The sequence below is a fragment of the Tamandua tetradactyla genome, chromosome 24 (assembly GCF_023851605.1).
Source record: "Tamandua tetradactyla isolate mTamTet1 chromosome 24, mTamTet1.pri, whole genome shotgun sequence".
Classification (NCBI taxonomy): Eukaryota; Metazoa; Chordata; class Mammalia; order Pilosa; family Myrmecophagidae; genus Tamandua; species Tamandua tetradactyla.
Genome location: NC_135350.1, coordinates 22,864,500 through 22,875,268, shown reverse-complemented (window position 1 = coordinate 22,875,268; position 10,769 = coordinate 22,864,500). Strand labels below are relative to the sequence as shown.

The following is a 10,769-nucleotide window of genomic DNA, read 5'->3' as shown; positions in this document are numbered from 1 at the left end:
CAATCTCAGAGCCATTAGAGTGATGTGGCTCTATGTCACCAAAACTTGTGTTGTACTCAACACAAGTCAAAGTTTCTTCCCTTTCAGCTACAGGCTTCAATTGCAGAGTTCTACTGTCTTTTTAGCCTCTCTAATCAGTCTAGGGCAGAGTTGTAAACTAAACAAAGGAATCAAGTTGAAAGCCTAAAAACTAGGAATGACAATCACATTTAGAGTGTTAGTCAAAGCTACTTTCCACTTAAAAATTCATACTTTCTATAAGAAGTCCCACATGGATACCTGTCAAATCAAAAAGGGCTTCAATCTCTCTTCTGACCAATGTGAAAATGAGAGGGAAATATAATGGTGGAATCTATAGTTCTGTATATTTAGCTCTGAATAAAGTAAGTACTAGAGTACAACAGCTAAAATTTTTCTTTTAGAAAATTTATTGGTACATTTAAAAGTATAAATGGAATATGGACACTGAATTTCCTTCACCTCCACCTTTCCAACTCATGCCACCCCACTCCAACAGAAACTTACCTATTTTGTCTATGTATTTTATAGGTAATTGCTTTTTACTAACAGAAATCACATAAAACACAAGACCATATATTTATTTATATGTAAATATCTGCAACTACCTCTGTTCATTTAAAAATATCATGAACATCTTTCCAAGTATATAACTATATACCAATTACTTTCAATACAACTGAATGATATTCCATAGTCTGGATGTATTATATTTAATTCAAAAATTTTCATTACTTTTTACTGATAAAAATACAGTTAACAATTAACTTATATTAACAATAAATAAGTTACTACCAACAAACACCCTTGTACTGTATCCTTATGTATTGATATTTTTCTTTCCACAGGATGAATTTCTAGAAGTGGGACAGGATCACTAAGACAAATTTAAGTGCATTTCAGCTGTAACAATTCATATTTTTACAAAAAGCATATAAAAAATGTAAATTATTCCATATCCTTACTGGTACTGGATATTTTAAGTCCTTTTAATTTTGCCAATCTGACAGAATAAAACTATACCTCATTGTTTACATTTGTATTATCCTGACTATTCAAAAGGTGGAGCAAATCTTTACCGCCCATATTTGCATTTTGTCTACTGGGAGAAGTATTTCCTATCAGTCTACTTACTGCCTTTGTTTAAGGTGTCTTTTGCAAACGAGAATGTTTTACCTGTTATGTAATCAAATCTGGTCATCTTTGTTTTATGGATAAAACAGAGTTTTTTTAGCATACTAATGGAGGCAATCTCCACCAGGATATTTTACTAATATCCTCTCATGTTTCCTTCTAATATTTTTTATTTAAATTATTTTACAGTTTTATTTATTGTGTTAATATATAAATTTTTATAAATTTATTTGGAATTCATTTTTTATATTGTATCAAATAGACTCGGAGCTATGCTGCATCATTTATTGAATGTTTTTCCTCTTTAATTGAAATGTCAATTTGTCACTTTTTTAAGTTTCACTATGTACTGGAATCTGTTTCTGGATTTTGCCTACTGGTAGGTACCCATTTCTGAGCAATACTCGCCTGTAATTTGCAACTTTTAATTCCTACTGTCCAAACAGCATTCTCCACTAACGCTGCAGTTTCATTTTTAGTATTATTAATCAACAGATGAAAATGTTTTCACCTGCAATTTGTAAAATTAATTCAATAAAAAAATCTAAACATTTTGCTAAGTACTCAAGTTTGCTCATCTAGGTAAGGAAGACAATGATCAATTTCTGATATTAAAATTAACAAATTTATATTCAAACATGAACAAAATGTATATGTTTACATATCTAATAGTTGTTATTTTTTTATCTAAGTTTTTAAACGAAAACTTGCAATTTCTAAGATAGTCTATAGGACAAATAGATTCTAAAACTCTGTACTCAATTATTTAATTTACCAACACAAGTGATTAAAGAGCATGAAAGAAAATCTTTTTTATGATCTTATATTTTTAAACAAGGAAAACAAATTAAAATCTTCTCATAAATGTTCCTTATTTTTATATGCTACAAATTATAGGAGACCTCCTTAAGTTTAAAGAGACTGATCAGTCTGGCCCAATTTAAGGAAAAACTTTGAGGCCACTGAAAATTAACTCAAATGTCAACCCACTTTAGAAGAAAGCTATTAGTAAAACAAAGGTGAAGTTACAAGCACTTGTGAAAAGCACAATAAATAAACAATGAGACCCATTCAAAGATACTGTGGAGACATTCAGGCTTTGCAGCTTTAGAACAAGAGCAGAACCAGTTCCCACATGGGTAAGAGTTTGTTTATTTTATTTTGCTTATCTGAAATCAGAGCAAATGATCCCAGTGGTTTGGAATGGTTCTAAAATGTTTCTCAGCAATTAGGCAAGAAAAACTGCCTGGTTTTCAAGCAACTTAACTGTTTTGCTCATGTGAACCATAAAGTTTATATATGAAAACTGAAATACCTGACACCACAAGAGGTATTATTCTTTCTTTCTGTCAGCCTCTACCATTTTCAGACACATTTTTACAAGGAGATCCAGGGAAATAAAGAAAACTTTCTATATAACATCGTTAGTACTACACAGTTCACACCACGAATTTATTCTTTATGGAAATGTATTTACAGTTACTGTTTCACGCCTCAGGAAAAGATATGAAAATGAACTCTGCACGGCGACTTTTAATCACAATTCAAGTTTTCTAGGAAACCAACAAATATTTAAAATGTGTGTTGTGGTATGGAACTGTATGTATCCCAGAAAAACATGTTAAACTTAATCCATTCCTGTGGGTGTGAACCCGTTGTAAATGGGACCTTTTGAAGAAGTTTCTTCAGTTAGCGTGGCCCACCTCGATCAAGACAGCTCTTAATCCTACTACTGTAGTCTTTGATAAGTGTAATGAAATTCAGAAAGAGGAGAAAAAGTCACAGGGAGCAGCCAGAAGCTGAAATTTAACGGACCCCAGAAGAAGACTGAGAGGCCACTGTTTGTACGGCCATGTGACAGAGAAGCCCAGGACCAAGGATTTCCAGCAGCCAGCCCAGAACCCCAGGCCTTGGGAAGAAAGCATCACCTTGATGATGCCTTAATTTAGACTTTCCTTTACCCTTAAAACTGAGCTAATAAATTCCTGTTGTTTAAAGTGACCCTTCGCAGCATATTTGCTGGAGCTGCTGAGGAAGCTTAAATAACATGATTTTATAATAATCTATTTCCATTGTTTCATTTGGGGCCAGGCTTACTGATGAGAAAAATGAGAGTTTACTTCTTTTAGAGCACAAATACAGAGGGAAAAAAACAAGTCCCCCCTTTTCTCAGCTGACAATCACATTATGCTATAAATAAGGTAAAAGGCAACCAGCTTCTTGGAATAGGATAAAATGAGGTCTATAATATCAAAACTTTCTATACAAATGCAATGTTAGAATGAAATCATATGCCACAATCTTTCTACTTCAAGAGCAGAAAACAGCAGGTTCTCAAGGGTTTAAAGGGAGCAAACATTACAAAGAATTCAATGATCATAAAGCTTTTATCATCCTATACACATATTCTCCCAACATCTAACAATATAAAACTTCTTAAGAACATATATCTAACATTATCACCAGAGTATACCTAACCTAACGACCAAATAAGTTTTCTAAGTGTTTCTGATTCACAAAAACAATAATTTCCTCAATGACGGAAATAAATTGTTCTTCAGTACCTGAGAACTATATTTCCAAATGAACCAGTTCACTTCAAAACTCTATGCAAAGTTTTGAGAAGTTAGGATTTGCTGAAAAGGTACACTTAAGTAGTGGTTTTTTTCTTTTCTAAGCGGATATCCTCAAGAGGAAAAAGTTTCAACTGTGCCTCCCAAAAAAGGAGAAAGCATTTTACCTTCATAAAGTAAATACACATGCAAGATGTGAAGCCACAAAATCCTTAGGGCAAGAAAATCAGCTTTGTCATGTCTGTGGAACCTCTATTGTTTGGTGAGCTTACTCTGGAAGGGGTTTCTAAATCAGCTGGCTGTCATTAATGTAATCATGATGGGTCAGATCATTAAAGAGGGCACTTTTCCATTTTTAAGAAATACTGCCTCAAGTGCAGCTTGAATTTGTAGCCAGCTCCCCCACCTCACACCCATCCTCCACTCTCCCGTGAATCAGTGCTGTCTTGCCCGACTACCACTCCCTGCTGGAGGACATGGTGCCTCTCCTGCCCCAGCATAGCAATTCACATCCAGAAAATCTATAGGTCACAGTGCTAAATTTCAGCCAACGGAAGAAGACATTTGAAGGCAAAGCAAAAAAGAGGGTGAAAGAAACATCTAGACACCACTAGAAGTAATAGATGTTGAAAAGAAAAGCTATAGAAGAAAATATGCTGTTACATATGCTGTACATCCCCCAACCCTTACTTCTCAGAAGACTCAAAGGACAGAAAAAATTAGAACACAAAAGGGATTGTAATCTGACCTGAAAGTGAAAACATGCTGCAGTAAACCAAAAAGTAAGTAAACTGAGCAACAGATTCCATTCTCTTTTTTTTCAATTGTCAAAGGGATATTTGTGAGGTTTTACTGTAATTCTGAAGTTGATACAAAAAGCATTATAAAATTATTGGCTGAAAGAACCAAATGCTACTCCCTTATTTTACAAAGCCCTCTTGTTTTGTGTAAGTATATTCTGATTTATTTTTGCTTTGTTTAGTTATTAGCGTCTCTTTTAGTTTAAGATGTAGAAATGACTGCATGGACTAGCAAAACCAAACCAGTGAGTTCAAGTTCTCAGGACTAGACCAGGAACGTGAGTCCAGTAGAGCGCTCTTTCCCTTCCTGCCAGACAGCTACGTGATAAGTATTTGTTGAATATCTTTGAACTCACCATATCATCTCTCCTCTTCTGAAGTAGATGATAGTTCTATGAAAATACCAAATATTTTTTTCCCAGAAGAATTCCAGGAAGCTTAGACCATAGTGCGAAGAATAAAAGTAAAACAGAACTAAAAGAAATCACTTCCTCAATTTCATTTTAAATCAAAGAACACCAGCTTTCTTGGCATACTGTACTCACAAAAATGACCCCACATTATGTGAAAAACAAAAATGTCTGAGGTTGGAGCTCTGGCATGTAAAACTTTTGACTCAGTCCCACAGGTTGTGACAACTGCCTGGTCTATAGGAACTTAAACAAAGAATATGTTGAAAGTGAAAATGAATAATTGCATATTTGCAGTGTATTCGAGCTTTTACCTCTTCAAAACAATTTTGAGAATGCAGTTTGGCAGCACAAAGCCAGGAAACCAGATAGGTCACTACAGTCAGCTGACATACCAGCTGAAAACAAATCTTTTTGGGCGATTTCTATTATCTACAGATTAAAAAGCTAACTCCCTAAAGTTTTCTCTTAATAAATTACCTGTCTTGATTATGCATCAAATAGTTATCTTGATCATAAAATGTGATTATGACTGGTCACATGTCCAGTGTTAAAATATGGTCAACCATAAAACTTTATTTTTTATTTTTTTTGTTAAAATGTCTGCATCTACCAGGTGAACTTGCAACCACCTCTTAGACACGTGGTGGCTGGTATGTCAAGCTTTCCTCAGAAGCAGGTACTAGGCTCTCAAGGGTTTTTCACAGACCAAACTAAGCAATGAAGTGACAATTGAAGTACTCACTGGTTTTTAATGGATACATTCATTTTCCTTTTTTAAAATTTCCATTTATAATCCAATTCTATAGTAAGTTAGTTTTTACTAAAAGATACTAACTGCCACTTCACAATATGAATCCTTATTATAAGTCCATTGAATCTGTTATATCTGTTATCCAAAAATAAATAATGATAAGGAAAGTACAACGGTAAGTGAGTAATCAAGGGAGAAATTCCTAATGACGTTACATATTTTTTAGCCTTTCATCTAGTGGGTGTGTCACAAAATAATTTAATAATACATTTTGTAATGAGTCATGTCTCCCTGTTACAAGGATTCTTTTTTGTACTCCTAAAGACTCATATGCCAAAAGTCTGGCCTGGAAAGTAAAATAAAAAGTAGTTCATTGAGATTTGTATGTACTTTTCATATTTAAAATTCTTCAGGCTATGCAAATGAAATTTTTTAAGATGATATTTTTCCAAAATGGATATACCTGGCCCAAACAATCTCAGATTTTGAAACTGGGAGGGAAAAATTGCCCTATCAAAGCTTATTATTTTCTCTTATAATTATTCCCCAATATACACAGTATACTTTTTAGTGTTTTTCTACCACAAGACCTAGCATATGGATTGTATGCAAAATTCCTTCAAATGTAATATTTAAGGATTATTTTTAATAAAAATTGTATTGTCATTAATTTACTTTGTAAATTTATAAAATACTTCATCATTTTATTTATTTACTTATTTATCTTTTGCATGGGTAGGCACTGGGAATCGACTCAGGTCTCCAGCATGGCAGGCAAGAATTCTGCCATTGAGCCACCGTTGCACCACCCAAAACACTTCATTTCAATTCTAGAAGACTCTGAAATATGAAATTTTATACACATATGCACATAAGATTAAATCTTTACAGTAGTAAGAAGTTATTTCCCATAAAAGGAAGTCCAGAGTTTTATATAAAGAGCTTCCCTGGCCCCGGCCCTACCTTACTCTGTCATTGTGGTTCCTTTTCTGTGCTTTGATCTCAAGCCTTTGTCACTATATTTTATAAAAGCTAAGGCAATAAAGTGGCAGGGGATGGGAGATATACTACACAACACGTAAGTATCTTACCTGATAATTTTAAGAGGCTTTATTCTGGGGGCTATTATAAAATGACAAAGCTTCCTACTTGACAATAATTCATAAATGACAGACTATAAAGAAGTACAATCTTTCTGAAGTGGGGGCAACTAGGCTCCGAAGCAGTTATGTTGTGAGGCAGGTTTCCTATAAACACATGAAACCCAAAAGGTGAAATGTTGAGAAGGGAGAAATATTTCAGCCCCATAAACTCATAGCGTCGTACAGCTGAGGACAAAATTTCCTAAACACAGTCAACTGGAACACTAATTACAAAGAAAGAAATATGGCCCTCCCTGGAAGTAAAGCTGCTAAAAGGAAAAAAGGTATCTGTCATGTAGAGCTCTGGGAAAATTCCAACTGCACATTTTTAAAAAAGAAATCCAGATGTACCCATATAAGAACAGACTCTATTCTGTTGATTAATTCTCTTTGTCGTATCCACAAAGATGGTTATCAGCAGAATCAACCAAGAGACCCTGTTCTTTAATGTGTAATACAACCGAGTTGTTGAAAACAAATATACATATTACCCTGTTTTAAAAAGAAAGTATGTATTAATCAACCTATCCTAGTGGTTCAATAGACTCAAATGCTTAATTCTGTATCCCATGTCCTGAAAGCTTGATATATTTCATACTGATATATATTGATACAATATTTCCATAAGATCAGTATGAAATGGATTTTCTTAGCCAAATACAATTATGAAGCTCAAACAATTTTCATGTTACCTGAGTTTAATATGTGAGCTGTACTCTCTTCAAGTGTAGTATTACTGACCATTATATTTGTTAGTAAAAAGAAAAGCTTCCTATGATTAACCTGTTTTCCTACATACAAGCTTGTTTTTCACTGCAGGATATTTTTTAATCTCTCATAATTAACACAATGCTTCAATAAAAATAACACAATGCTTCAATAAAAATAAAGGCTTAAATCAAAGAAAACATGAATTCTCAGTAGCTAATAATAATGATTAAGATGTAGCTCAATGCTGACCAGCTTGACTGGCAGAGATTATTAAGGGAATCACACAGCCCTCAAATTTTTTCAAAGAGAGATATGTGTGGCCTGCAAAGAATCAAAGAATCAGGAAAGTAAACTGTTTAAGCTCCATTTTAAAACAAAAGAGGACTTTTTAAATTGATTTTTTAATTGACATAATTTATTTACTTCAATCCGAGAAAACAAAATTACTTAGGAATTATACATGAAATCCATGATAACAAAATTCAGAATGGTAAAACCATAAACATTTTTAAATCAAGGATCTTCTACAAATTAAATAAAAATTGCAAATTTTATTGACAAAATAGAATTTAGTTAAATTAACGTATTTGAATTGGAAGCAGCAGATTGAAATTCATCATCCTAAAGATATGAGTAGAAACTTTTATAACTGAATGTACTAGTGACAAATACTGAAACCTTGTTTTTTGCTGAGGTGAAGAATGAAATCACAAACAAAAAAATTAAGCTTTATAAAACGAGGCTAATTTAAAAATCAAGAATTTATCAATGCTCACATACATTAATAAGTCGCTACAATGACATAAATAAACTCATTTCAGGATATCTTATTTGCCTACGAATCCAAGTGTAGCTTAAATTCTAAGAAGTTACAGTATTATTTTTAAATAATGAAAACATATCCTATTTTGCTCTTCTGTTTTATTCCTGCCATCATTCCCTCTTCTCTGTCCTTGAAGTAAGAGAAATTAAATTTGAGTGCTTGTTATGTGACAAGACACTATTTCTTATTCTTTACATATGTTTTCTCATTTAATCTTTATAACCAACCCAGTCAGCTTGATATTACTCCAACTTATCTAATGAAGATTTGAAAATCATAGAAGCTGAGTAATTAACCTGACTGAAGTCATGCAGTTATTTATTTGCTGTTCGGCCCTCCAAACCATGCTTCATTTCTGTACCACAGGGCAGTACACTAAATGTTTAGACATCATCTCTCAGAACGAGATCCCAATCTTCCTGAAGGTAAAGTTCAGGTTCTGAACAAACACATACATTCACACATTCTCTAAGCTAGCCAATTGAGCATTCTTTTGTAAAAGTTTATCTCTTTCCATTCGAGGTAGGTATGGAGATATGTAAAAATCCACTCATAAGTTATCCAGACTCAATTCTCTACCGTCTACTACATTATATAACTGCATACCATTTGATTATTAAAACCATAACAGGTGACATTTAATGAATGCATGTTCTTGGCCAAGAACTGGGCTAAGTAGATGTCTCATTTAATTGATGTGATTGAAAAAGACAATCAGAAGTTCATGAAAAATGTATAAAAAATTACATGCACTTGTTTTTCAAACTAAACTTTCTTGAGCTAAACACATGATCAAGGAGATAATCATCTATGTAGTATACTTATTGTATGATGCATACAGTGTACAGTTACATAAAATGGACCTTTACAATATACTAAATTTCATTCCATTGTAAATATAAAAATTATAACTTGAATGATGACATGACATAAATAGAAAAATCGAACTTATTAAAGATAATTTTACAATTAAATAGTTAATAGAAGAATTCATCTTCTATTTTATATAAAAGCAGAAATTTTATCTAAGAATAAAAAAGCAAGTGGCTGAAGTAAGATATCCAGAATTCTTTTATATTTTTTAGAACTAACTTTCATGAATTACTTTAGTTATTAGATTGAAAGGCCACTCATTTTGTTATAGAGTTGTGTAAAAGGTGAAAAAGTTAAAATTGTTCTTCCTTTAGTAAAAGGTTGGTTTGAAAAATTAAGCTATAAAATAATTTTCTGGAGAAATTTCAAATTTTTAAAATTATAACTTAAAAAAGAAAATACATACATTAGTATAAATGACAAATATCAAGCAAAAAAAAAAAACCTATAAAAGACAATCAAAACAAAACCATCAAGCATAAGCGCTTTTTTGTCAAGCACTGTACCATTAAAAAGTCATCACAGCAAAACCCTTGTCTTTGATATAATTAACATTCTGGCTGTAAAAGACAAAAGGAATATATAAAGATACAAAGCACATAAAAACTGTACACTAAAATATTAAAATTACTGAGAACTAGCATTCTGATAAATATTTTAAAATGTTCTTTCTTTCCTTCTCTTCTCCTAATTAATCCAATCCTTAACACTTAAACCTCTCAAATGACTCCATTTTCCCTATCACGCCATCATTCTTGATTACAAAAGATGCCATGAACGGGGATGCACTTTTTTCTATTACAAACATCTCTCTTGGCTTTTAATATCAAGGAATTCTGAGTTTTATTATGTTCATTGAGAATCAAATATATGAACGGTATTTCTGGGACATAACAATGAGTTTCTGACTTAAAGCAAACAGAAAATCATCTTTTTTTCCAAGATGAATTATGTTTTAGAAGGTTCAATTTCTTGAAGAAACATAAAAGATTCCCATTTGAATATCTGGCACCCACAAACGTGGCAGACATAGTGTTACATATGATTTTACTCTGAATTTCATTTATGTTCTATTCAGAATCTCGAGAATTTCCCATCCCTAACTTCTCCAACCAGTCTCACCAGCAGGATATGCGGAGAACAGCATTCATGCAGGTAGGATCTTATACCTAAAACTGCTTCAGAACCCAAAGCAATTCAGCCTTTGCAGCTGTTTACTCAAGAGTCCTGTTAAACTGACTTTAAAAATTCCTAGAAGAAGGCATGATTTATTATAAGCAAATGGCTACCCTGGCCTTTTTAGTACAGAATTTTAAAGGAAAATAAAATTACATAAGACACACATTATTTTGCATTTTTCAAAAACTCTATTAAACTTTACTTTTAAATGATTGTGACTATGACGGTTGGAATGTTAAACGCAAACCCCAGATGATTAATGGACAAGTGAAAAAGGGGGAAATGAATCTAAAAACCCTTCTATCCTAAGGAGCACTTCATTTGAGGAGCAAACTCTAGAAGGAAAACTATA

The 10,769-nt window shown here is 32.8% G+C and overlaps 1 protein-coding gene across 2 annotated transcripts in view; it reads right to left on the bottom strand.

The window, feature by feature from the left end:
* Positions 1–10,769, bottom strand: part of PPP3CA (protein phosphatase 3 catalytic subunit alpha) — a 350,999-nt gene that overhangs the window by 308,840 nt on the left and 31,390 nt on the right. The window lies entirely within an intron of this gene.